The 27,995-nt window shown below is 46.0% G+C and overlaps 1 long non-coding RNA gene across 5 annotated transcripts in view; it reads right to left on the bottom strand.

Moving 5' to 3' along the window:
* LOC102158810 (uncharacterized) overlaps positions 1–27,995 on the bottom strand; it is a 349,547-nt gene that overhangs the window by 206,345 nt on the left and 115,207 nt on the right. For 4 of the 5 annotated variants that reach the window (XR_014844843.1, XR_014844842.1, XR_014844845.1 and 1 more), the window contains exon 4: positions 3,538–3,636. The exons of the other annotated variant lie outside the window; for it this stretch is intronic. This is a non-coding gene — a long non-coding RNA (uncharacterized LOC102158810). The remainder of the gene's footprint in view (positions 1–3,537; positions 3,637–27,995) is intronic. 5 annotated transcript variants of the gene reach the window in all.

The following is a 27,995-nucleotide window of genomic DNA, read 5'->3' as shown; positions in this document are numbered from 1 at the left end:
AGATGCTGTCTGCTTCCTTGAAGAGTTCTGGCTCTTTCAGTAAACCCACCTCCTGACACCTTCCCAGAACAGGCTCCCAGGATGCGCAATTAGCAGAGAACAGGATATGAGCCCCCAAATCTAATTCTCATTCTGCTAATTATTCTTGCCTGTGTAACCATGATGTAGGCAATCATCTGGGAAAACTCTGCACCAGGGATTTCAAAATGTCTGAATTCAAATAAAACAGACAGACATAATTAGAACATTGGGTAGTATTCTCCATAAACTGTACCTGAATCTCAGTGACAAGCTCAAGCTGAAGCTTAAATCCATCCAGGGCTTTTAACTGTCGGTATCTGGGGTAGGACAGGTGCATGCTGACAAACCGTGACGGCTAAATTGGAACAATGATGGTAGTACCTCTGGTTGGTTTAAGTTCTTTCATGACCATTAACCCAGAGACTCCCTTAAAAGAAAGGGACATGAACAGTGGGGCTCTGGGCTAAGTTTGTAGATTCGATTAACTCCTCCCACGCTTCCTGAGCATAGTAATTTTTGTACAGTCAGCTGTTCCATAAGGGAAATCTTCTATTAATGAAGAACACTAATTAAAAATGTACACTGCCACCCCGGCTAACTGTTGTCCACATAGAAAGACAATCTGCATTTTTCCAAGCACCAAACCTTTTGGCTTCCAGAGTGAAGGGTTTAGGATTTGATCAACTCCTAGGACAGCTACGTTAACCAACCCCTTTTCTGTTTCAGACCTGCTTCATGTAAGTGTCTAGTGAAAGCAAAGGCAAAGACTGATGAAGGGTATTTTAAATTATATAGGAAGAGTGTTTTAAAATGCTAAAATACAAATCATTATCTTCTAAGACCAGGGATTTATGGAAAGCTTGGCGTCAGTGGAAAAAAGTTAATAAATCAGCAAATATTTATTGCCTGCTTGCTGTGTTTACATAAATGAGATGAGCTCTTATGAAAGATTCCAAAGATACGAAAAGTTAATTTGTGACTTCAAATTGTGGGTATTTCGTCTCGCACTTGTGTGCACACCTCCATCAGTAAGCAATCCATCTCCTTGTGCGTGCACGCAACACACGCAGTCATAGACGCTCCGTAGGAACATCCAAAAGGATATATTCTCTTAAAGTTTTCAAACTGTGAACTCATGTCACCTACCTGAAGTGAAAAGTTTAACAATGTAGACAAAAAGAATTCAAAAATAGGCACATTAAAAAAAAAAAAAAAAAAGAAGTTCCCTTGCGGTGCAGCGGGTTAAGGATCTGGCATTGCTGCAGCTATGACACAGGCTGAAGCTGCGGCGTGGATCCGATCCCCGGCTCGGGAACTTCCACATGCCACAGGTGTGGCCAGAAATAAATAAGTAAACAGGCACATAGCTTTCCACAGTGATAAAAAATGTATAAATGGTTTTCTCAGTCATATTTGCATGCCCCGAGCCTCACGCCGTCTCTAGCAAAGGGTCCGCATTGTACTCTAAGAGAGGAAGTGAAGGAAGGAGGATGGGGGGGTAGGGGGATAGAGAGAGATGAGAAAGTCAAGGAAGAAGAGGAAAGAAAGGAGCAGAGCCATGGCCTGGGCATCCCTGGATGCAGTGCTATTTTTATTTTCCACCTAAAACATGTTCAAATGTTTCTTCGCTTCATTTGTCGTATCTTCTGGATGTTGTCATTCTTAAGAATTAGCTCCACACCCCCAATCTTGGGACGTGACGTCTGAGCCCTCTCCTCCCAGCTCACGGCCTGGGCTACAGACGTCTTGAACAGAAGAGCCCGGGGCCCCTCACAGCGGGGCGGGCTGGCCCAGATTCCGTTCTGTCACCTCCTCCCTGGCTCTGCCTCCTCTGCTGCCCCTCAGAACGGCACGTCTAGACTGCCTACCTGGGTTTTAGGTGGGCTTCCCCCCTGCCTCCCATCTCCCTAGACTTCCCAGTCTGGACCCTCCAGGCCGGTTCCACTTCAGGCTCCAGAAACCCTGGTTCTCATCTGGCTGAGGGTGGGGTTCCAGGTCGGGGTGTGACTGCGGCCCACAGTGGGCAGGGCTGCAACGATTAAAGGTGCCCTGTGGTTTCCGTTACTTGGGAGACTTCCCTGCCTCCGTTTTCTCCTCAGGAATCTATAAATACTAAAAACAACATCAGGATTACAGGAACGTTCTATTTCAAAATAAAAATCTTGTGAAAAGTGCTTTATAAATTGCAAAGAACTATGTACATGTTAGCGATTTTTTAAAGAGAGTTCTTAAAAGATTGTATCAGACAAGGAGAAGCAAAAAAATCCAAAAATACACAAATAAAAATCTAGTCCTGTGCTGAATCCCATCTCCTACCAAAACGGGAAGTCCTTCTTGGGCCAATGAGGTGACCTAATGTAACCGTGCACCTGCAGTGTTCATTACGAGACTGACCACGGGTGGTTCATCTCACGCCCGACAGAGAGAGGAGTTTGATGTTTACTGCTGTACTTTGACAAGCAGCCCGAGGGAAGTTTGTTTTTGTTTGTTTTTGGTTTTTTGTCTTTTTGCTATTTCTTTGGGCCACTCCCGAGGCATATGGAGGTTCCCAGGCTAGGGGTCCAATCGGAGCTGTAGCCACTGGCCTACGCCAGAGCCACAGCAACGTGGGATCCGAGCCACGTCTGCAACCTATCCCACAGCTCACAGCAACGCCGGATCGTTAACCCGCTGAGCAAGGGCAGGGACCGAACTCGCAACCTCACGGTTCCTAGTCGGATTCACTAACCACTGCGCCACGACGGGAACTCTGCGAGGGAAGTTTTGACAGGAAAGGACGAAAGCCCCGGAAAGGGAGATGAGGCCGTAAAGAAGGTGGAAATGACTGCCAGAGAGCATCCGAGATGTGGATGGCGGCCGAGGCACCAGGGGCAGCCCAGGCTCGTGGGGGACGCGCCCGACAGGGGAAGGCCGCTCAGCGAGGCTACCGGGCTTTTAGGTGGGCTTCCAATCTATGGGGTGGTCGCTGAGGCTTCCCCGCTTCCGACATGTTCTCAAAAAAAAATACCCCACTAAGCGGGTGGAGGCTTATCAGTATTTCTTTATGTTATAACATCACACAATAGTTAAAGCTACTCATCAAGAAACCCCGACAGCATCTCAGACCTAATTTTAGGAAGAGAAGAAACTCAAGAGTCCACTATTTCAGAGCGAAACCCCGCATCTGAGAGAACTGGGCACCGTCAGTACAGTTATTTCTGAGCTTAAACCAAATAAAACCTTCAAAAGCATGAGTAACTGCCCTGAAATTTCTTTTCCTGTCAGGAGCACTAATACTAAATTAGATTTAGGATTGCAGATGTAAGAAATCGCCGTGGAAACTTTTCCCTTCTCTCTTTTCCCGAGAAATCCCTCATGGCGGACCTTTGACCAGCAGCGATGTGTCGCTTCCATCACCAGGTGCCCGAGTTAGTTAAACTATCCAAACGCAGAGTCTTTAAAAGCAAGCATACAGTTTCCGTTGTCGAGACCTAGTTGTCAGAGGGGTAGATGCTAACGTGAACATGTGATACTCACCTGCCTCATTATTTCTCAAGTGAAATCTTCCTCGGTCTGCGGTGTATATTATGGTGTCAGTTCATGCCATGATTTGTGCGTGAGCAGGGTGTTCTGTATCTGTAAGACAAGCATTGCTTTGCTTTGCAACATTTCCAGGTCTGCGGAAAATGCAAAGGAACCCCCAAAGCCACAGAGAGGTCAGGCACGGATTGAGGTGAGGTACAAAAAAGTTAGGTAGCTCACCGGGCTCCCCGGGTCAATAAATGGCCAGGCAGAGCTCCCAGCCGGATCTCTCCAACCCCCAAGCACAGGTGCCCTCTGTTGCATCACACTGCTGGTCCTCAGGAAACTCGGCGACTCTAAGGGCAGGTAAGGGCCAGGCACTCAACTATTCCTTCAACCATTCAGCAAACACCTGCCACCGACCTACCCCAGGGAGAAGCATCACCTGGAACAGAAGGGAAAGAGGGATCCTGCCCCAAAGAGGGACATGGTATGGCAGGTAATCTCACAAAGAACCCACTGGGATGCCCTTGGTCAGCTGCAGCCAGAAAGTGACAGTTAAGACACTTCCTGAAGGACAGGTCTGCACATGAGCAAGGACGGAGGAGAAGCCCCTCCTAAGCGAAGGGAAGGGAGGTCAGGGGTCACAGTGGAGGGGACGATGAATGGCCGGTGTGAATGGAGGCAGCAGTTTAATTCGTTGCCGAATGCAGGCCGGGGCCGGATCCTGGAGGGCCTCGAATGCCGGAATCAGGAGCTTGCATTTTGTTTCGCATTCTGCTTATTAGGCAATGGGAAGTGGTGGAGGTAAACGCTGGTCTGACGAGTGACTTCGCCAGAGCCACGCTCAGTGTGACGGATCTGGAAGGGGCGTGTCGCGTGCAGCTGAATGCTGGGCAAGAGCCAGACCCAGCGGAAGGTGCTGTGGCCCAGGCGAGAGAGATAAGGGGCGGGGCTGGGGTGTCACCGCAGCAAAGCAAGGCAGGCAGGAGACGGGATGTCCTGTCGAATAATACAGCTCAGCATCGCCGTAACCCCATCCCGATGAGCCCCTGTGACACCGGGGCGCTCAGCAGTCACTCAGAGCCTAAAGTGGCCAAAATACAGAAGATGCCAACAGCCACCTTGGGATTTATCCCCAGACGAGCCTCACTCCTGGGCACAGAGGTGCCCCTCCTGCTCTGAGCCAGGAAAGGGCAGTGATCCTTCTTCACCCAGTTATATAAACCTGCATGGTCACGACTGGAGAAGGATTATTTTTTAAAGCCAGACAGGTGAAGAGCAGCCAAATCAACCAATCGAAATAAAGAAGGGGTGGGTGAGGAGGGAAAACAGCAGAAAAAGAGACAAGGGACAGTGACAGGTGGGTTTGGAGTGTTCCTCCAGCGGGGGCAGGGGAACTGAATGTCCACCCTCCCTCACACGGCAACCCCACCCTCCACTGACACGCCAGTGGCTTTGTCTCTTTTATTCGCTGGTGCCTTCCATCTTCCCACCAACCTGGATGGGACATGGCTGGGCTACTGCTGGGACGTTCATCCTGTCCCGAGACGTCGCAGACTGACAGCTGCGAGTGCAGAGAATTAAGAGGGCAGCAGCAAGAGAGGCTCCCTGACTCAGAGGAGACGAAACCTGGGACATGGCCCTGGTCCGAACCAACCTGGGGAGGGCTGAGGCTCACGCCGGCCCAGGCTGGAAGGCTGAAAAGGCAGAGCCAGGGCTGCCTGCTTCTTTGCCCAGTGCATTGAACCCCAGAGAGATGCAGAGAGAGAGAGAGGAAGGAAGGAAGGAAGGAAGGAAGGAAGGAAGGGAGGAAGGGAGGGAAAGGAAGCCCCACTTCTCCCTTTCACAGCAGTTTTCTGGAGTGGCCAGACACGGGTGTGCAGAGTCTTAAGCAGCAAAGGAGCCGCCGGCAGGGACGGTGACAGACCCCCGGCAAGTTTACCGCGAGGAAAGCATTAGCTCACATAATAAAGTTAGGGCAGAATTGTTCCGAGCGGTGCGAGTAGAAATGTTTTGCTGACGGCTGTTGCAGTGGGTAACAGACTTCGCATATTATATCACCGTTTTTTGTTGTATTTCACATGCAGTGTTTTTCTGCTCTTGACTTTGAGGTGTGAGGGGAGGCTCTAATCATATGGCCTCGTGCAGATGCTCCATTTGCATTTCTATTAATCCAGGCCCTCCTGGAGATGCTCGAGCAGAGACACAGCATGCTTTGTGTTTGAACTTGTGGGAACCCATACCACCGCTTAATAACTTAATACATATGTATAGCCTCCTCAGACAGCCCACTAGGAGGCACAAGCAGGAGGAGGTGCTTCCGGCTCACAGACTGTGGGGCTCGGCGGCGGAAACGTGTTCTGGCAGAGGAAGGAGCACCTTGCTCAGCCAAGAGCTCCTCATGCTTCCAGCCCAGCCCGCGAGCCCGCCTGCCTGGCTGGGGAAGCCTAATTCTCGAGCTTGTACCCAAAGCGTCAGCGCTCACTGCTCAGAAATATCCAGGTGGGGTTGACTGGCCCCTCCAAGTAACTTTATTACATGGCAGTGGCTGTCGCTTCGTTTCTGGCATGAATTGGGTGATACAGAATTTTTAAAAGCGGGTGAGAGAGAGAAGCAGGCTGGTGTAGCATTGAAAGCACTGGTTTTACAATCAGCAGACCTTTTTTGGAACCCCAGCTCCACCTGTTAGTGGTGACGTGGCTAAGGTCACTTAGCTTTTCCCGGCCAACTATCAGGGACAGCACCCGCCTTGCAGGATTGCCATGAGAACTGAAAGAAGTGGTGCGTGTGATGTGCCTGTTACAGACTGGGGATGTAATGTGTGGGAGTTATTATAATTGCGCCACTTCATTGCTATTGTATGGCTTCTTAATTATGCCAGGTGATCCATTTGTGGGCTGTTTTGCAGGGCACATGAAAGCGGGGCAGGATGGGGAGGGGAAGGGTTGTGTTGGGGACCTTTTGCCCAATCAGAGTGACCCACGAGCCAGACAGGCCCTGGGAAGATGCTGCTCGGACAATTATCTGAAGAAAATGCATGTGGGACTTCCCTCTGCCTCTTGAATTTTATGTTGGGGCAAACCTATGAAACTGGCAAACACAAATGACAACTGCTCAGAGTTCTTCTGAGAAGCCTCCCAAGGAAATCCAGCAGAGCAGCTGCTCTGGCACTCATTTCTGCTAGAAATCACAGGAGTCACCTTCAACTGATGAGCTTACCTAGCATTCTAGAAAGAAACCTCACCGCCTGTTAAGACTACATAAATATTTCTTAATCCTCCTCCCTTTGCTTTCTTTTTTTCCCCCGAAATAAACTGCAGATTTCAAAACTCAGAACTACCGATTCTTATTTCCCTCATTGTGTTTTTCAAGTTTTTGTGTCGCACTTTTAGGGTCTCACGAGCACAGTGTGTTGACAAAGAGCCGAAGTGAAGAAGGAGGAGGAGGTGGTTTTCTAAGTGTGCAAGTTAGCACTTACCTAGGCCCTTCCTGCACCCACCAGAAAGGTGGCAGAGAAGAGAGAAGTTTAGCGAAAATTGAATGAATGGCTGGCTGACTCTGCTCCAAGGGACCCTCAACGAAATCAGCCTTGCGCATCTGAGGGCGGATGAAGAGGGCCAAAGGAAAACACGACCGCCTGGAAACTTTTCAAATCCACCGACAAGGATCGTGAGCTTCATCTCAGGATTCTGCACAAGACTTCTTGTACTTCAGTTGTTCAGTAAGTCTAAAAGGGTAGCAATCTCTTTCTAAAACTCAGCATCTTGGAATTGACTCAAAACACAATGAAAGCTCCTAAAGGCAACTGACTGCTTTAGGGTGCACCACAATCAACCCTGTGGGATGATCGGGGTGGCAACTATGGCCAGACCTTCCGTCCCCGGGTCCCCCCACCAGCATCACCACCACGCAGCTTTGCTCAGATCACTGCACACGCCTTCCAGTTTCATCTTCCACGACGCCTCCTAACTAGATGGTAGATCCGGACCCAGCTCCCCATCTGGACTGGCGCCAGCTTTGCCTTTATTGACACCAACTCTAGGCTCTGGTGACTCACCTCCACTGGTGTCTACGACCATTTTCAAACCATCCAATAAAGTAACAAATACCCCTTTCTTCTCCCAATACCTGAGCATAACAGAAATAAGGGAACTGATAATAAAGAATAATCGATCTTTAGGTCCAGTTTTATCCAAAAGTCTGAGATTTGGTGGTCCTTTTCTGATTCCTGCTTCATTTCTACTTCTCGGAGGCTGGCACCTTTGCACTGAAAAAAGTGACTACCCTTTGGGTAATACTCCCATTTTCGATCAGTCTCCAGAAGCCTCCCTTTTCCCCTGCTCTTTCTAGCATCACTATTTCTGCCAAAAGAGCTTGGCTCAAGATGTGGTTGTACCCACAGAGCTGCCTTCTTAGGTTCAGTCCAAGAATACTAAGCGAAAAGCAGAGCACTCGGCTTCAGAAGGCACAACCGCACCAAAGGTGGACTCGGGAAGCCAATTCCCTGAATTTAACTCCCAGCCCTGGCATTTCCCAGCTAAATACACTGACCGCTTGGTATCGATACGATTCAGTGTTTCAATTCATCAAATGGGGAAAGTAAGAGTAGCTGCCCCAGAGAGCTGTTGTGACTATGAAGTAAATTAACACGTACAAGCCCTTGGGATCGTGTGAGCACACGGTAAGTCCTGGACTAATGTGTTTTATCATCGTCATCACTGTTATTACCACTTTACAAACATATGACTCATTCCTTCTTCTTTGTATTTTAAGACTATTTTCTTGCTATGCGTTTGCGTGTCCCTCCCGATCATCTGGAGCCGGATACTGTTGCCACCTTTACTCCACCTCTAGGCCGCATGTCGAGTCTTTACAATTCTTTTCTTTATGCTAAGGTAGCCTTTGATTTCTCTGAGGTTGTGCTGAAATATGCCCCAGTTTCTCCCGGGACCTTCGCTCACACTCAGACACAGACAGAATTACTGGTTGGTCCTTACTACACACCAGCAAGGAAGAGTCTCCGTTTGCCATCTTTTAGTTAATATGTTTGGTAAACCATTAAACTGAGCTCTTTGAATAAAAGCTGTCAATACAAAGGAAACTATTTTTAATGCTTCATTTGACGAGTAAGAAAGGAGCGAACTGCATCTCTTCACCCAGTCCAAGGACCAGGACGGGAGTTAGCCAGGAACGAGGAAGCCACCGCAGCAATTCCAGAGCATACGATCGAAGCTGAGCCAGGGCAGGAGGAGCGTGGAAAGGCAGCATGAGACTGAAGTTCAAGGCGGAGGGCCCTGGGACAAAGCCAGACAGACATTTGTAACAGCGACTGGACACGTCAGAAGGCCTATGTTCTGCCTCTCCTCTAAGCCATGCTTTGGAAAACTTGGATTCCTTCCTGGTTATTTGACCAAATCCCAAGGAATCAAGGATTTGTTGGAAGGAAGGAAGGAAGGCGGGAGGGAGGATCGGAGAAATTTTCCAGGAGCTCTCCTGAGTGCGATGCAATTTCAGTCTAATTTGTTATGCTTTCTGAATATATAATTCATGATGAACATAAAATTAATTTTCATAAGGATGGCACTGAATCACAAGAAGATCTGCAGGAAGCGAAGATTAAAATGAATCATGACATGACAATTAAAATGTGCTCGCCATTCCCTCCTAAGGCGGCAAACAATCTAAAATGTTTCAGCCACAGACGTTAAAAAAAAAAGATGCTCTAAGTCCATCTAAGTATGACCACGTTTCAGCAGTGAGAGCAGGGGCGGCAGAAAGGTCATCTCACGTAACCACTGCAATCGTCTGGGAAGGCGTGTGTGCCTGGCTTCCTGCGCAGGGAAGGAGTCTGAGTCCAGCCCAGGTGGAGCCGGGAAGAGTGCTGTGAACGCTTCCGTCGGCCACGGGGACACGTGCAGAACACATTCTGCGTTTCCTCTTCTGGACTCTGCCAACATGACATTCGCTGAGAATTCCGTTTTAAAGGCGAGATTCTGCTGTACATGTTGCCTCCGACGTTATACAAGTGGTTAACACCCACTATCAGTCTGTGGGGCTACAACATTTTCAGTAAAGAGTGAAGTTCCAGGAAACGTCTACACAAAGTAAGACTGTGCCCTCAGTTGCTTGATGTGGGTTGTGATTCATAAGTTAGACACTTTTCAAAAAAAGAGGCGTTCCCATCGTGGCGCAGTGGTCAATGAACCTGATTAAGAACCATGAGGTTGTGGGTTCAATACCTGGCCTCGCTCAATGGGTTAAGGATCCCACATTGCTGTGGCTGTGGTGCAGGCCGGTGGCTAAAGCACCAAGTAGACCCCTAGGCTGGGAACCTCCATATGCCGTGGGTGCAGAAAAGACAAAAGATGACAAAAGAAAAAAGAAAGAAAGAAAAAGAAATTTTATCTTGGTTTCACGGAAGTTTAAACACTAGCTCAGCCCCTTGCGAGCGGTCCACGTTTGTGGAGGTAACACACTGCACCGTGATCACGAGAGACAGAGGTCCCACTGGCCCCACTGACAACCGCAAAGTCAAAGTCACCGCAGCCGCTCCCTCCTGATAGCATAATCTAAAGGAGTCTGAGATTTAGACACACCCAACTTTAGTTAATGAAGGTCCTGGAATTCTAAGTGCTGGGATCCCCAGTTATTCTTACTTGCTCATGGGCATCTAACTCCACATCTCAGAGATAAATCATTTTATCACTTAGATTAGCGGCCCTTAGCTTTTTGACCTTCTGCGCATGTTTAAGTGTCGTTTCAGTGTGGCTTCTCCTTAATTAGGAGAAGAAGCCCTGTATTTTAAGAATGTCACTGTTTAAAACAATGTGAAGCTGACATCACACTTTTGCCTTAAGCAGCTGCAATGAACTCATTTTTATAAATCAAAACAAATATGAATTTAAAACCGACCCTGAGGTCCATGGCCAAAATGATGTTGTTCTTGGCCCTGCTGGTATAAAAACTCAAATCCCTTCGTTGCAGACTGGGTCCTCCAATAATACATAATTCTCCTAAAATCTCTTTGTTTCCGGGACGTTCAAAAGGAGCAAAAACAAAATCTGCAGAGAAGCACCAACTTAGCAATGCACGTCTCTAACGGAAGACCACAGCTGTAACGCTCCATTCCAAAAGGTTAAATATTAAACCCCTGGCACCATGTATTCAATTCCGTAGAACACAAAGGGCAGCAGAGGAAAAAGCGCAAACTTCACCATGAGTTGCTGCTGCGTTTAGTGTTGCTTACAGTTTTCTTCTTTACTCTCAATCCTGTTACAAATAATGCAAACCTGTTTTTATTAATTTACATTAAGTTCATTTAACACTGATGAAACAGACCAGAAATGTATAATGAGGAACATTTAACAAGCTCCTGCATTAGGGCTAATCATGCGCTGTTTACGAAAGCTTATTTCATTCTCGGAAAATATCCTGGTAGAAAGCTCCATCCTTATTTAACAAGTAAAAAGGAGAGAGTCACCAGCTACTGATAACAAAGAAATGAACAAGCTTAATAATCTCCAATTTGGTTTTCCACTCCACTTAATGACAGAGGCAATTCCAGCTCTGTGGCCAGAGTACATGAGGAAGCACCCACAAGGACTGAAGATTTAATTAAAAGTCAGAAAGCCACTGCAATGAAGACTCAGCAGAAAGCCATTTATTTTTAAAATCTAATATATTCTTCATGACTAAAGGCTAAAGCACATGCTGACTTACACATTTAGCTGTAACTGATTTAAGCTACTTTATGATTTTTTTCTTTCCTTTTTTTTTTTTCCTTTTTTTTTCCTCTCTTTTTTTTTCTCTCACAGGGTGGTGCTCAATTCGCAGTGGAGTAAATTGACAGAATTTAATTTGGTGGGTTTTTTTTAACTCTGGAAAAAGAATCCTCATTAAAGCCACACAATCAGCTGTATACTTTTTTTCATCATTAACTAGCCTAACTGCAGGTAAAAGAGATACAATTATGGATTTATATAAATCCCATTGTCAATTTACAGCTGAAAGACTGGTGGGTTACCTCATTTTAAATAGGTTATTTTTTTCCCCTTAACCTTTCTTTGTTTTAATGAGGATCCAGTTTGTCACTGTCTGAGAAGTCTGCTGGCTGGAAAGTTTCTCAGAAATTATGAGGAAGAAAAAGAAGGAATGGGTGAAGATACTTGGATAAATTTCAAATTTGCTGGAACACTCAACCTTGGAAATTCATCTCTAGAGCAGTAAATTTATTGTCCATTAGGTGCCATCCTACAGCGCACGATGCCAAAACAAGAGGTCTTGAACCAGGGCTTGAGAATGGGAAGCAGGTGAGAGGAATTTCCCTAGATGTGGTAGAAGTGCAAAGAGCAGTGGGTAAAACCATGCTTCCACATGACCTTGATACAGATGTAATTTAGCTAATCATTTTATTTTACCTTACACACACACACACACATACACAGATTGCTTTGAAACTGCTGACTCCTCAAAATTAAACTTTAGAAAGCAACACATCCCATTCCCAGAGATGGGACTAGAGCCTCTGCGCTTCAGTCCAAAGCTTAGCGTGGGGCCGCATTGCTGTTAAAACCTGCAGTCCCTCTGGGTAAATGTCATTCTGTGGAAGTCAGACACCAACCTTCCATGCCCTTCTCTGAGATCAGTTTTGGGGGCTTCCAAAGCCCAAGTCATTCTTGGCTCATTTTCTCTCTCCTTCTCTCCAGGCTAGATTATATAGCAAATGCATTCTCCTGGTTAGCTGATACTGAGTCCCTGCCATTGATTAAAATGGGGGGACCACCTAGGGCCGGTCATCTGATTTTACCTCTGACATTTCCTGCGGAGGAAACGAAGAAGAGAGAATTTTCCTGAAGGGGCAGCACAAATCTCGTCTTCCCCCCTCCCACACAAGACCGTCATCAGGCCTAGGAGTTATTTTTATGGGTCAGAGGGAACATGGTCTACAGTTATGATTTGCTGGATGTGAAGGATGAGGTCAGGGAAAATCCTTTTAGACCTGCTACCATCTTGTATCTGCAGCTATTCTACCTCCTACGTTCAGGCATTAAGCCCTGGACAGACAGAAAAGTAGATCCTACTATTAACTCCCACTTTTTCAGGGGCCCCTAAAGGTGAAGACTGCCCACTTTTTGGGGGATACAACTCTCATTTATTGGATACCCTTGGGGCCAACGCTTATGAAATGCATTCACAGGTATATAACTGACCAAAAAAAAAAAAAAAATAGCCTTCTGCTTCTACAGAAATAATAACATCTGATTCTTTTTCCATTTTAATTTTGAAATCATCTGAGTCCTACTCATATCCGGAATCAATAGTCCTCCCCCAGAACTTCCAGAACTTCCGGTGCTGGGCCCTCCCTGAGGACACTGAGCGTCAAACCACTTCTCATTGCAAGGTGGATCTAATTTCCCTTATCAAAAAGCAACCCCAGAGAGTTCCTTTGTGGCTCAGTGGGTTAAGGATCCAGTGTTGCCAATGCAGCAGCTTGGGTGGCTGCTGCGGTGAAGATTCAATCCCTGACCTGAGAACTTTCACATGCCACAGGTGCAGCCAAAAAAAAAAAGCAACCCCCAGGGTACCTAACACTTCAAGCTTTATCTAACAATCTGACACTGCCCATGTTCAGAGTTTCTTGCATGAGTAGACCTAAACTACATAAAATATCTTTGTGCTGTGACCCTGCCTTCGGGCCAACGCAATGCTCCTCAAATTTTTCACGAAGTAACTCAATGTGACTTATGTAATGTGAACTCACTGTAGCTGGTTCCAGAATGAGGTACAGTCGTCTAGCCCTAACTACCTGTGCAGCACGAACCTCTCTTGAGGAGATGACTAAAGAACCCAAAAGGAACCTTCAGTAGCTGTTAACCCTGCAACAGTCTTGGTCACTCACGACCCTGAACTTCACACTGACCACACCTCCTCACATCCATGTTATAACAGAAACATCCCGATGACACAAGAGTCACATCCGTAACAACGACCAACACTACCATCAAAGAAGCTTTAAGGAGGCTGCGTGCCCTGACAGTGAGAACCAGCCCATCACCCTATTCTCAAAATGTTCTTCAAAGGCTTAAAAAAATTCAACAATAATAAAACAAAATAGGATTTCCCCTGAAACAACACCCATCATCAGAATGTCTGGGTTCCTCCTCCTTCCCGTTACCAGCTGTTACAGGCTGCCATCCACACCTTCTTCCAAATGCTTTGTTCTTTTCTGTCTACACCCCAACATTTCCTAGCTCCCACTCCCTAAGCCCACTTTCCCCAGAGGACAATCATCTAACGGAGCCTCAGGAAGCTACATGTGACATTTATTCTAGTTCTCAATGTCCAAAAGAGAACACACGCCAAGTACGCTGACAGCAACACAGTCTGGAAAGAGTCCATTCACCTGAGTGGCTTGGCCTGACTCCTCAGAAGAGCCAAGGACAGTCTTGTCAGCTTATTTGCCATCGCCCACGCAACGAGCCCAGTGGCCTTCTGGTAACAGCGTCTCCATCACTCATGGTCCTTGTTTCCTTGGTTGTTTTTCCACTGGTTGAATCTGAACTGACCCTAGCCCTCACAATCAATCACATTCATCCATGTACCACGATGCTGAGTGATCAAGTAATCGATCTGGGTTTTGTGCAGCCCACTCTGGCTGCAGAAGAAGGACATGAAGGTGACAGCCCAGGAATCCCTCATCTTAAGTGGAGGCCCCAGCTCGGGCAGGGGTGGTGGTGGGGCAGGGGAGGGCGTGTTCCCCTTGTGGCTGGAGCATCAGTGCTGCCTTGCTTCTCCTTGCTTTTCCTAAACCTGGAACATTAACTACTGTGCTAAAGGGGAAGACAGAAATGAGAGGAGAAACCCAAGCACCACTAAGGGATAAAGGTGACAAAATTGGGTGGTTGAGTGTCAAGTGGCAGATTTCTAGCTGGACGTCCAGACAGATGATGGTACAGCAGGAACTTCCACAGACAACAGGGATGAAAGGGAAGGAGAGAAGAGAGAACATGAGCCATGCTTGGTGTGAGGAGCCTATGGAGAAACTAGGTGGAACTATCCAGCCACAAGCTGCACAGAGGAACCAAGAACTGGAGATGTCATCTGGGTATGCTCAGCAAAAGGGTGGTAATTCAGACCCTAAGAATGCAGGAGACGACTAGGTGGCTTCTGTAGAAGAACAGGAGCAGTAGGCTAAAGGTCAAAACCATCGCGAGCCTTAATTAGACAGTATCAAAGGGAAAATAGAGATTTTAAAAGCTCAGCATTTCCAGCTTCTATCTGAAGCACACTATAGGGTTAAGACACAAAGTGAAATGCACCTGCTGGCTGGTGGGTGTATAACCCACCTACGCATAAGGTTTGCAGGAGAGTGCAAAGGCATGGAAGGACATGCGACAGTCTGCAGCACAGGGACAGGGGTGGGAGAAAAGGAGGGAACACAAGAGAGAAAGGCAAAGGGCAGCAAAGAAAAGTCAAAATCAACAGTTTTAAATCAAACGATCCCATTTATATAACAATCTCTGTGTGTGTGAATGTGTGTGTGTGTGTCCACAACGAAAGTAAGAATAAAAATGAAAAAGGAGAGAGTACATCTGTGCCTATACTCTCAGGATTTTCCAGGTTAGCCTGTAAGTATTCTTTTAAGCAAATGTTCAAGCAAAATACAAATTAATGTACGGTCTTCTTTCAGTATGAAGTTTTTTTTAAAAGTATGCGTGAGAATATATTTTTGCATATGTTTGTGTAAGAAAAAAGGAGCAAGGTGCAAAGGTCCCCATCAGTCAGGGGTCCCCAAATCCTGCAGGAGCAGGGGACGGGAGAGGAAAGGGGCAGCGAGAATCAGGGTTCCCTTTACACATCTTTATGTCATTTCACTTGTGACAACACGAACAGAGTACCCCGTAGTTTAGAAAACACTGAATAAAAAAAAGTTAAAATCAGAGCAGTGGTCTCCTGATTTTTAAATTCAGCGACAGTAGCCAGCACCTCATTAGAGAGAACCCCACTTCCTTTCTTTTCTTTTCTTTCCTTTCAAAGTTTTACTGAAATATAGTTGATTTACAAAGTTGTGATAACTTGTGCTGTACACAAAGTGATCTAGTTTTGCGCATACACACAGCCATTCGTTTTCAGATTTTTGAATGTCTTCTTATTGCTGAGACGGAAACTAAATTCTGCGGCTGGGTCCTCAGGCTACTGCATTTGGAAATCCTACTCATCACCACCTGTCTCTTTTTACACCTTATCTGTTCATGAATTTTTTTCCTTCCTATGTTTTCAAAGGCAGCCCACTTCCCATGACAATTCTTACACATCTTTGGCATCCTAACTATTCACTCCTCTTCGAGTTTTTCAATTAATATGAGAAAGGCCTCTCTGTATTATCTTCGGGAAGGTAAATGAGTCCATTATTTGTCAAAATGAACCGTGTTAAGGTAACTAATATAGTCAAAATGTTTTCAAATTCTAAGTGATATGATTATACGTTAGGTTTTCATATCATATGTATTTTTATATAAGTGATTATTTCTTGAAATCTGTAATTTGAATTACAGAAACACATGGGCTAAACAAATCTGTAATTTGAATTACAGAAACGCATGGGCTAAACACTGTGGGACCATTTGACTACGAGAAGTTAGAAATTAAATACCATCCCTTAGAGACTTCCAGGATCATGTTCCCAAAAGCAAACACTATAGAAATGACACATGGAATGAGTGACACATCCACACATCCCACGGTGACCTGCTCAGACGGAGGTCAAAGGCAAGATTTACCAAATGATTTAAATTACATGGTAGAGACAAACATATAATCTGCCTCAATGCTTCAGGGTTTGTTTGTTTTTTCCCTTCTTTGCAGTGAATGACATCATCTTTCTTCACTTATTCCATTAGAAAGAACAATTCATTTAAGGTAAAACTGGCTTTACTCAGGAAGGAAAACACACACAACTCTAAAAAGTGGCCTAGACTTGCGGCCGTCCTCCCGGGACCTCAACAGGGATTTAATTCAGTAGAGCATCAACTCGGTTGAAGAAGATTTTTGATGCCTGGTTCCAGGTCAGGAGATTGAGGAACTGTAGGGGTTAGGCTTCACTTTGAACTGGGCTATGGTTGAAAACTTACACAAGACACGTTGGTTTGGTCCCTGGTGTTATAAAATTCACTGACTGGGTTCAAAGTGAAGTCCATGAGATGCATAAGTGTTTCATGGTTCAGTTTAAGTAACTGAAAAAAATACAGTGTGTTACCAACATTCCAGTTTTTTAGAGAATTTTCCTTCAACATGGTTAGGGTTTTTTCTAAACAAATAAAATATATTTGTTGTCCTTTTACTTAACGAAGAGGGACCTCACTGAATCGTCTTTCAAGATGAGGATGGAAAGCAAAGGATGACCCTGAGTGGAAGGTCCCTCCTGCCTGTGAGGCATCTCCACGCCCTTGCTGTTGGATATCGTGGTTGGGAAGGTGGGACTTTGAGTAGACGGGGGAGGCAGAATGGCAAATGGGAGGTGGTGGAGATGGCACCTGCCACATGACCTCAGAGTTCAGGACTCCATGAGCAGAAGCTTGTGCTGATCCTCGGAGCAGTTTAATAAATGAGAAGGTGTGGTATGCAACCATTCAAGAATGCAGAAACTTTCACCACACATTTCCTGAAGTCCTAGGACATTTTCCCCTTGATTAACATGCAGGGCTACTTGACAGGATCCGGCATTCACCCTGATTAGCCTAGGTTACGGAAACCTACATCATGCCCCTAAATCTGGAGTCTTGGGTTTTTTCCTTCTTCTCCCCTTGCTTTAATTGTGCAGAAGTAAATGCAACATAAGCAATGTAAAAATCAAGTCTCGCTAGTTAAATATAAGAACGTGGAGCAAAATATCTGAGAAAGGTTACACCTCTTTAAAGATGCAAATTGATAATGGAGCTCAATATCAAAACAACAGAGCGCTGTTAATTTTTAAAAAGGTGCAAATTGCTAATCTTACTTAAGGCTTTTTTTTTTTTTTGGAATTGCTTATTAAGAGTCCTAGCACCAAAAAAAATTAAACAAAATAAAGCCTTAAAAATAGAGGGGAAAAGAGCTCACCACGAGCTGTATTACAATCCTTGGCTTCATTCTCAGACTTGCTGGATTCAATAAGAATAGCTAAATTTGCAGACTTTGTATTATTTATCCCACGGTCATTCCAGAAGTCCCCACACTTGATTCATCCATTATCTATTTCCATAACAGTGCTGCACAACGACCACGAAGCCTCAGTGGTACAAAACAATAGACATATATTTAGCTCAGTCTTGCACTTTAGCTGATGTTGGCTGGCCATGGCTGGTCTTGCCTGGCCTCACTCACACAGCTGCGATTGGCTGTGGGCTGACCAGGAGGCCCTGCTGATCTCAGCTGACTTGCCCACACACCTGGGGCAGCCCTTTAGTGACTGGTGTACTGGCTGGATGAGGGGGCAACTTGGCCTCTGCTCCATGTGTCTTGGCCTCTGGCAGGCCAGCCCATGATAGAGGAGCAACAGCTGAAGCAGAAACACCTAAGCAGCTTTTCAACCACCTGCAGGGATCATAGGCATGAACAGTTGTTTTGCAGTCATTCTGTGGAGGTGGGACAGACATACACTACCCGCTCAATTAACAGGCTGCTTGTCAAGACTGGTGACACTTCTTACACTAAGAGAACTTGAAAAAATGTTCATACAAGGGACTTCTTAGGTTAGCATGGCAGGCACAAGACAATCTGGAATAGTAGGAGAGAATGAAGTGGGTTGGGTCTTTTTTTTTTTTTTTTTCCTGTCTTTTGCCTTTTTTAGGGCTATACCCATGGCATATGGAGGTTCCCAAGCTAGGGGTCTAATTGGAGCTATAGCCGCCGGCCTACACCACAGCCACAGCAACACTAGATCCAAGCCACATCTGTGACCTACACCACAGCTCACAGCAGCGCCAGATCCTTAACCCACTGAGGGAGGCCAGGGAGCGGACCCACAACCTCATGGTTCCCAGTTGGATTCGTTTCTGCTGCGCCTCGACGGGAACTCCTGGGCTGGGTTTTCATAATGGCTGCAGGGTGGGGGCAGAGAAGGGCTTTTCAATGGTCAAAGTGAAAGAAAGCCAACATGCCTTTGGCCAAAAAAGGCATGTGGCTAGACTCATAATGACAAGGCAGAGAACTCAACTCTAATGAGAGGAATTAAGTCATACACCAAAGGTGCACGGATGTGGAAAGGACACCAAACAGAGACCACCAGTCAATCAATCCAACATACCTGATGAAGACAGAGCCTCAGGACCAGGGCATTGTTGCCTCCAGGAAAGTTTTTGGATACATACGATGAAACAATGGGTTATGCACTCAAGACATTGGAGAAAGGTAGTGGGGATGATGAATCCAAAGAGCCAAGGGATTTTAGGTGACTCTCCCAAAAGGAAAAAACAAACAACACCATGAAATCTAAAAAACTTAACTGAACCTAACAGGTTGGTGACTCTTGGAGGGAGGGAGGGTGCTGCTAGGTCCCACTTTAATGTCTGATGTCTGTCATTTCTACCTTATTTTTTTTTTTTTTTTTGGCCGCACCCATGGCACGTGGCCACAGCAGCAACCTGAACAGCTATAATGTCAACACGGGATCCTTAACCAGCTCCGCCACGTGAGAATTTCTGTCATTTCCTAAGTCACGTGGTTAGGACCTCTGCTAATTTGTATAGTTATCTCTCAGTAACTCCTCCTGAAGAAGAATCCTCACCTGGTCATAAGTCTCCACAAAATTTACTGCTATGACATCCTTCCCCACCTCATTACTTGAAGGTAAAAAATACACAATTTCGATATCACTCTATCTAAGGAAAACAGAGCAAGAAGGGAAAGCCTGCTGACCTCCAGCCTCTCCTTCAAGCCCCTCTCCCCCCACATATAATAACTTCGTGTAAAGATAACACAAATACTTTTTACGTTATCTACCATTCAGAATTATTTCTGCCTCCACCCAGTAAACAGCTAGAGGGTGCCTGATCTATAAAGGGAGAGGGTAAGGTGCTCTTTAGCTTCCTTTCAACAGCACTACCCCCACACACACCCCCCAGCACAGCCCTCACCTTCATCTGCCTTCTTTAGAGGCTTGAGAGTAGAACCAACGATTCTCCTGAGAACCACCAGGACTGGACAGACAATAAGCCCAACCCACGGAACACAGAATTTTACTGCCACAATTTAGAACAATTTTTCCAAGCAGCTGAACAGAAACTTCAAATTTTAGATTCTTTAGGAAAGATCCTACTAGAAAAGCACGGTAACACCGTGAGATAGAAAAAGGTGCTAATCAGGAGAATTTGTGATCCTAGGAAGCAAATATGCCAGTGAAAGCCAATCATTCCAAAACGCTCATTCCCTTTCACCTCCCACATCCGGTCAATCACCAGTTTGCTCCAGCTGACCTCTGAAAAGTCCGATGACCTCATTCACTTTCACGCATCTATCCACGGCTTAATGCCATCTATCCACGGCTCTCCAGCATTTGCAGGATAATCCCGAAACTCCATCACAGAAGGTAGAACCTCCACACGACTGTCTCTCTCCCATCTCGCCAGCCTCATCTCTCACCCTACAGACCCCACATCTTCCATCTGCACCTCCCTGGAGCCACCTCATCCATCACGGCCCCTGCTCCCATCAGCCAACTCTCACCTTGGAATGCCCTTCAGTGTCTCAACCACCTCCGCTCCATCACGGCCCCTGCTCCCATCAGTCAACTCTCACCTTGGAATGCCCTCAGTGTCTCAACCACCTCCGCTCCATCACGGCCCCTGCTCCCATCAGTCAACTCTCACCTTGGAATGCCCTCAGTGTCTCAACCACCTCCGCTCCATCACGGCCCCTGCTCCCATCAGTCAACTCTCACCTTGGAATGCCCTCAGTGTCTCAACCACCTCCGCTCCATCACGGCCCCTGCTCCCATCAGTCAACTCTCACCTTGGAATGCCCTTCAGTGTCTCAACCACCTCCTCAGCATGCTCCAAGTCATTCTCCATGTCCTACAAATGCTTCATGCACGAGGAACTTCTCCCATCCCTTCCAGACGCAATTATTTCAGGTCTGTGTGCACTCACCCACTTTCCACCTATCTCCATTACAGCCCTGCCATAACTATATCCTAATACTTTGTTGAGCTATTTGGTTTGGGTTAGACAGTAAGTTTCTTGAAAGCAAGGACCATTTTACTCTTCTTTGTATCATTCAGCCCTTAGGATAAGGCCCAGAACCTAGCGGGAACTCAAGGCATGTCTGATAAATGAATGAATTCACTGTTTCTTCCTCACAGATCTCAACTTCCTCACATCGGCAGAGTAACGAAACATGGAATCCTCAATCAGCAGTGGCTGTTTAAAAACTCCTGAGAGAGAAAACCTAAAAGATCAAGACAGCACAAGAAACATCATGAAGGACATATGTTAAAGCAAAAGAGAGACAGATGGACAGAGACACTGAATAGGAAGCACCGGAAGAGAGGAGAGACGTAACAGGTTGAAAAAAATGTGGATAAGCAAATAGAAGAAAGAGAACCGAAGAATTATGAGCGTACAGGAGCGCTAGAGCCCAAAAGGACATGGAAAAGCACTGTTCATAGAAAAAACTACGAGGAAGGAAGGAGAAGAAACTAAGGGAACCAGCGAGGAGGAACGTGAAAAGACTCACTCAGGAGGATATGGTGTCACAAACTACATGACGCGGAAGTTTTTTAAGTGTTAAACTCTACCCAGAGACAGTGTTAGGGGGATTTTTCACACGGGAAAGTTAAAACAAGTGAAGAAGAGGCATAACAAGTCTTTTGCTTGCGTCGACTGGTATAAAATATTAAATCATAATTAAAGCACTTTACAACAACACTAATTAAAGTAGGTAGGTCAATATCACTGGCCTCATTTTTTAAGAGAAAACAACCCCTAGAGCTAGAAAGATTAGCTACCTCAATAGGATCACACAGTGAATGCTTCTCCAAAAAGGAACTGTGTGGGGTGTGCTACACCGAGACAGAGCTGTGTGGAGAAGAGGAAGACTTAAAGAAATCTCTCAGGGCAGAAGAACAAAAAAAAAAATGTAACTGAGCAGAAAGCACATAAAGATGTAACAATTTATTAACTGGTTCCTGGAAAATGTCCAGGGCTTTAAACATTCCATCTTGCGACCGGCTAGTTATATCCCAGGGTGACCAAGAGTCAAGCCCATAAAAGAGAGAAAGGTCTACTCGGCAGAAAACTGCACGTTGATTCAGTTCCCCGATTTAGAGGTAGGCCGGAGGTTCAAGGAGAACCCAAAAGAGCTCTGGCAGCCCAGGCAGCGGCTGACCCCCCCGCCACGCCACCCCCCAGCTTGTCTCTTTTTGCCACCACGCTTCCTGTAAGCTAAGTCCTCAGTTCACTTGGGAGGGCTTTACAGCAATGTCACTGAAGCCCCTGGTGGCATCTGAGTCATCTGAGCCCCACTGTACTTCTCCCACAGCCATGGTCACTGGACCACAATCGCTGTCTGCAAGCCCTCTCCCCAACTAGCCCGGGAGCGCCTGGAGGCCAGGGCTGGGGTCTTCCTCAAGCCTCTTCCCACACAGCATCCATCCCAATTCCCATCAGGCAGTAAGTGATAAACTAAATGAGATAATAGATGAATAAATGAAGAAGGAAATTTTAAATGCTGCTTGATCTTTAAGCCAAGCCCCCTGAGGGCGTGTGACATCTCTGGGCACCCAGCTACAGTTTGAAATATTCGCCACTAGATGGCACTATTTTAATGAGGTAGTAAAGCCCTTACTCTAACATCCTATCAAAGAATAAAAACCATTATTCCAGAAGAAGACTTTTCTAACCCTGGGATTTCTTTCAAATTTCCATAACACTCTAATGTTTGACTTGTCCAAAGGAAAATATTTTCCAGTAAATTCTCACTTTCCCAATCCCATTGTTACCCTGCATCAATCCCCATGAGAGAGTAGAATCCTTTGGATCCTCCTCCAGAAGCCTGGGGGGCTCCCCTGGTTAGCTAGGTTCTGGTTTCCTGCCTTCATCCTCACAGGCAGGGGTTTTCAAGTCGCGTCCTTGTGGACAGAGCCCTGGACATAACCACCAAAGCATCCACCTGTCTTGTGGCCTCTGTGAAGCCTCTCGACGTTTAGACTCCTAGGCCACTGGCAATAAGACCACGGCAGGCAGACCCCGGGTGGGTCTCCGCACACTGCCAGCGGGCTCCAGGAGGCAGGAACCCAGAACGGGTCCCTCACCACCGTGGCAGGCAGCGGCTTCCTGGGGCCCCCTACCCAGTAGCGATGGTTATTCCTCAGGGTCAGGGCCTGAGTCCCCCTCCTCCAGGCTCAAGAGAACCATTTTCCTTGCAAAATAAAACAAATTAAAAATTTTTAAAAACCACAAAAATAAATCAGCTGGTGACACTGTTTCCTCCAGATATATTAATAAAGTTACTACTGTAAAAAATACATACTTTCTACACTGGTCTTAGTCATTCCTTAATAAACCTGATCCTGTTGCTCATTTTTGGCAGCTTCCTTGAGAAGGTCGCGGGGGCGGCGGGCCTTGGCGCCCTCCGCGGACCCTCCCAGGCCCAGCAGGCCCTGCCTGCGGTACAGCGGCCCGCGCGTCCCCGCTGAGTGCTCGCGCTGCGGAGCACAGACGGTCTCACCTCGCTGGCTGGGCCCTGCCTTCTGCAGCTTTCTAAGGCATGGTCATCGCCCTGTGGGACAGGCAGCGGGAGGACAAAGCAGCCCCGGTCTGAGCTAGAACTGCGCTGTGACCGCATCTTCATTGGAGGCGACCTGGCAGCTGGACGTCTTACCAGCGTCCACGTCTGCGTCCTGCAAACCCACCACATGCCGGTCCCAGCTCCTCACCCCCGTCGCGCCCCACTGCCCCACGTCTGCTCCTGCTCTGGAGCTCCTGCTGAGAGCGCGAGGACTCTTCACTGAGCCAAGCTCCGAGCCTGGAGTCACCTCCACCACGCCGGCCTCCCTCCGCCTTCCCATCCTCCCTCCGGCGCCGGCCTCCCTTCCGCCCCTCTCCCCTGGCATCTTCGCCGCCGGGCATCTCCCGGCCTCCTGCTGTGTAACCCGTCCCTCCAGGACAAGATTTTTAGGGATGAGGATATGCTCTGTTTACTTTTTAAATACCTCCCTCAGGGATTTCACAACAGGGATGCTCAATTTATTAATTCATTTACTTGCGAATATAATAAGTTCAAGGCTGTCAATACAGCAGTAAGTGATAGGACACGTGCATGCGGCCCAGAGAGAAACTATAAGGAACATCAGGGAAACTGAAGTGGCCATGAAAGAGGGTGAGCCCCGACCAATCTACACTTACAAGCCTGCCAACGGCTTTCTTTCTTTTTTTTTTTTTTTTGCTGCACCCACGGCATGGGGAAGTTTCTGGGCCAGGGATCAACCCCGAATCACAACAGGCGTAACCTCTAGGCCACCAGGGAACTCCTGATATCTTTTACTTAGAAAAACAATTGCTCTTGTATGTGATGACATGGACGATACCAAGTAGAGGAGGACCCGAACCGCCGTCACTCAGCTCTAAAACCAGTGCATATGAACAACTATACGGCAACAAGTTTGACAATCTGGAAGAAATGGACAATTTTCTAGAATCATACAGCCTGCCAAAACTGAATCAAGAAGAAACAGACCAACTGAACAGACCGATCACTAGAAATGAAATTGAAGAAGTCATAAAATCACTCCCTACAAATAAAAGTCCAGGACCAGATGGCTTCACAGATGAATTCTATCAAACATATAAAGAGGAATTGGTGCCCATCCTCCTTAAACTCTTTCAAAAGGTTGAAGAAGAAGGAATACTCCCAAAGACATTCTATGATGCCACCATCACCCTCATTCCAAAACCAGACAGAGATACCACCAAAAAAGAAAACTGTCGCCCAATATCATTGATGAATATAGATGCAAAAATTCTCAACAAAATCTTAGCCAACCAAATCCAACAACATACCAAAAAAATTATACACCATGACCAGGTAGGGTTCATCCCAGGTTCACAAGGATGGTTCAACATACGCAAATCAATCAACATCATACACCACATTAACAAAAAAAAAGTCAAAAATCATATGATCATCTCAATAGATGCAGAAAAAGCATTTGACAAAGTCCAACATCCATTCATGATCAAGACCCTCGCCAAAGTGGGTATAGAGGGAACATTCCTGAATATAATCAAAGCCATTTATGATAAACCCACAGCAAATATAATCCTCAATGGGGAAAAACTGAAAGCCTTCTCACTCAAATCTGGAACAAGACAGGGATGCCCACTCTCACCATTGCTCTTCAACATAGTTTTGGAAGTCCTAGCCACAGCAATTAGACAAACAAAAGAAATAAAAGGCATCCATATAGGAAGAGAAGAGATAAAACTGTCACTGTATGCAGATGATATGATACTATACATAGAAAACCCTAAGGACTCAACCCAAAAACTACTTGAACTGATTAATAAATTCAGCAAAGTAGCAGGATATAAGATTAACATTCAGAAGTCAGTTGCATTTCTGTATACCAGCAATGAAATATTAGAAAAGGAATACAAAAATATGATACCTTTTAAAATTGCACCTCAAAAAATCAAATACCTCGGAATACACCTGACCAAAGAGGTAAAGGACCTATATGCTGAGAACTATAAAACTTTAATCAAAGAAATCAAAGAAGATGTAAAGAAATGGAAAGATATTCCATGCTCCTGGGTTGGAAAAATCAATATTGTAAAAATGGCCATACTACCCAAAGCAATCTACAGATTCAATGCAATCCCTATCAAATTACCCATGACATTTTTCACAGAACTAGAACAAACAATCCAAACATTTATATGGAACAACAAAAGACCCAGAATCGCCACAGCAATCCTGAGAAACAAAAACCAAGCAGGAGGCATCACTCTCCCACACTTCAAGAAATACTACAAAGCCACAGTCATCAAAATAGTGTGGTACTGGTATCAAAACAGACAGACAGACCAATGGAACAGAATAGAGAACCCAGAAATAAACCCTGACACCTATGGTCAATTAATCTTTGACAAGGGAGGCAAGAACATAAAATGGGGAAAAGAAAGTCTATTCAGCAAGCATTGCTGGGAAACATGGACAGCTGCATGCAAAACAATGAAACTAGAACACACCCTCACACCATGCACAAAAATAAACTCCAAATGGCTGAAAGACTTAAATATACGACAGGACACCATCAAACTCCTAGAAGAAAACACAGGCAAAACACTCTCTGACATCAACATCATGAATATTTTCTCAGGTCAGTCTCCCAAAGCAATAGAAATTAGAGCAAAAATAAACCCATGGGACCTCATCAAACTGAAAAGCTTTTGCACAGCAGAGGAAACTCAAAAGAAAACAAAAAGACAACTTACAGAATGGGAGAAAATAGTTTCAAATGATGCAACTGACAAGGGCTTAATCTCTAGAATATATAAGCAACTTATACAACCCAACAGCAAGAAAGCCAATCACCCAAAGGAAAAATGGGCAAAAGACCTGAATAGACATTTCTCCAAAGAAGATATACAGATGGCCAACAAGCACATGAAAAAATGCTCAACATCGCTGATTATAAGAGAAATGCAAATCAAAACTACCATGAGATACCACCTCACACCAGTCAGAATGGCCATCATTAATAAATCCACAAATAACAAGTGCTGGAGGGGCTGTGGAGAAAAGGGAACCCTCCTGCACTGCTGGTGGGAATGTAAACTGGTACAGCCACTATGGAGAACAGTTTGGAGATACCTTAGAAATCTATACATAGAACTTCCATATGACCCTGCAATCCCACTCTTGGGCATCTATCCGGACAAAGCTCTACTTAAAAGAGACACATGCACCCGCATCTTCATTTCAGCACTATTCACCATAGCCAGGACATGGAAACAACCCAAATGTTCATCAACAGATGATTGGATTCAGAAGATGTGGTATATATACACAATGGAATACTACCCAGCCATAAAAAAGAATGGCATAATGCCATTTGCAGCAACATGGATGGAACTAGAGAATCTCATACTGAGTGAGATGAGCCAGAAAGACAAAGACAAATACCATATGATATCACTTATAACTGGAATCTAATATCCAGCACGAATGAACATCTCCTCAGAAAAGAAAATCAAGGACTTGGAGAAGAGACTTGTGGCTGCCTGATGGGAGGGGGAGGGAGTGGGAGGGATCGGGAGCTTGGGCTTATCAGACACAACTTAGAATAGATTTACAAGGAGATCCTGCTGAGTAGCATTGAGAACTATGTCTAGATACTCATGTTGCAACAGAAGAAAGGGTGGGGGAAAAACTGTAATTGTAATGTATACATGTAAAGATAACTTGATCCCCTTGCTGTACAGTGGGAAAATTAAAAAAAAAGAACAGAATAATCCAAACATAAAAGAAAAGAATTTTTCTTTAATGTGCTCTAAAGTTTCAAGGTAATAAAGAAATAAATAAATAAATGTCCAAAAAAATAAATAAATAAATAAAATAAAACCAGTGCAAAGAGAATGACCAGAGTCCAGATGTGGGCGCAGGAGAGACACGAAGACAATTTAGCACCGGATTATTTTAGAGGTGAGAGCATAGCCTAGGCTCCAAACTTCCCCGACTCCCTGTCCAAACAAGATGCTTACTAGTCTGATTTACGACTTCAGCGAAGCGGGTGAGGGCTTGATGCCCAGTGCCTCCCGGATGACACCTGCCTGTCAGCACCACATGCCAAGACCCCTGCCTCCAAGGCAGGGCCACTGCAGCTTCCAGGAGCCACACCCTGTCATCTGAGGGCCGCACACAAGCGTCCACCCCATCTCAGGCGGGGCACCCCCAGTGTCTCAGGCCACGGATCATGATACTGGGTCCCCTCCCTTACGGGGGACTGTCGGGCACCTCAGAGGAGCACAGGCAGTCACCAGCACAGGCTGCAGTGTCAGAAGGAGCTCGTGACGGTGAATACGCTGTTGCTGCCGCTGTTCTTACTACAGCTTGTGTTTTCAGTACGTCCAGTATTCAGGATTTTCCTGGGCTGCACAAATGCTTATATCTGAGATGTCATATGGGATATCACCACCCTCAGAGGCTGCCTCTCAGCTCTGGGACGTACCCACCAGAGACGGCCAGTCCTGGAGTATCTGCCAGTCTCCCTAAGCGTTTGGCTAACGCCCCGCGCCCCCTCCATCTGTGCGGCACCCCCCACATCCCACAGCTAATTCCTACTGGGCTGTGTGCTGTAGGCCAGACTCGGTGCACAGACCTTCACACACGCCCCCATAGAACGTTCACCACCCCCCAAGGGAGAGTATTCGCCCCCTATCTTCAGTTCCAGAGGAGGAGACAGATAACCGGGCACGATGACCTCGCCTCAGGTC

The sequence above is a fragment of the Sus scrofa genome, chromosome 4 (assembly GCF_054392235.1).
Source record: "Sus scrofa isolate SSC_HxYL_T2T_F1_AM1 chromosome 4, Sscrofa_HxYL_maternal_Yorkshire_Landrace_v2.0, whole genome shotgun sequence".
Taxonomy (NCBI): domain Eukaryota; kingdom Metazoa; phylum Chordata; class Mammalia; order Artiodactyla; family Suidae; genus Sus; species Sus scrofa.
This window is presented reverse-complemented; position numbering and strand designations above follow the sequence as displayed.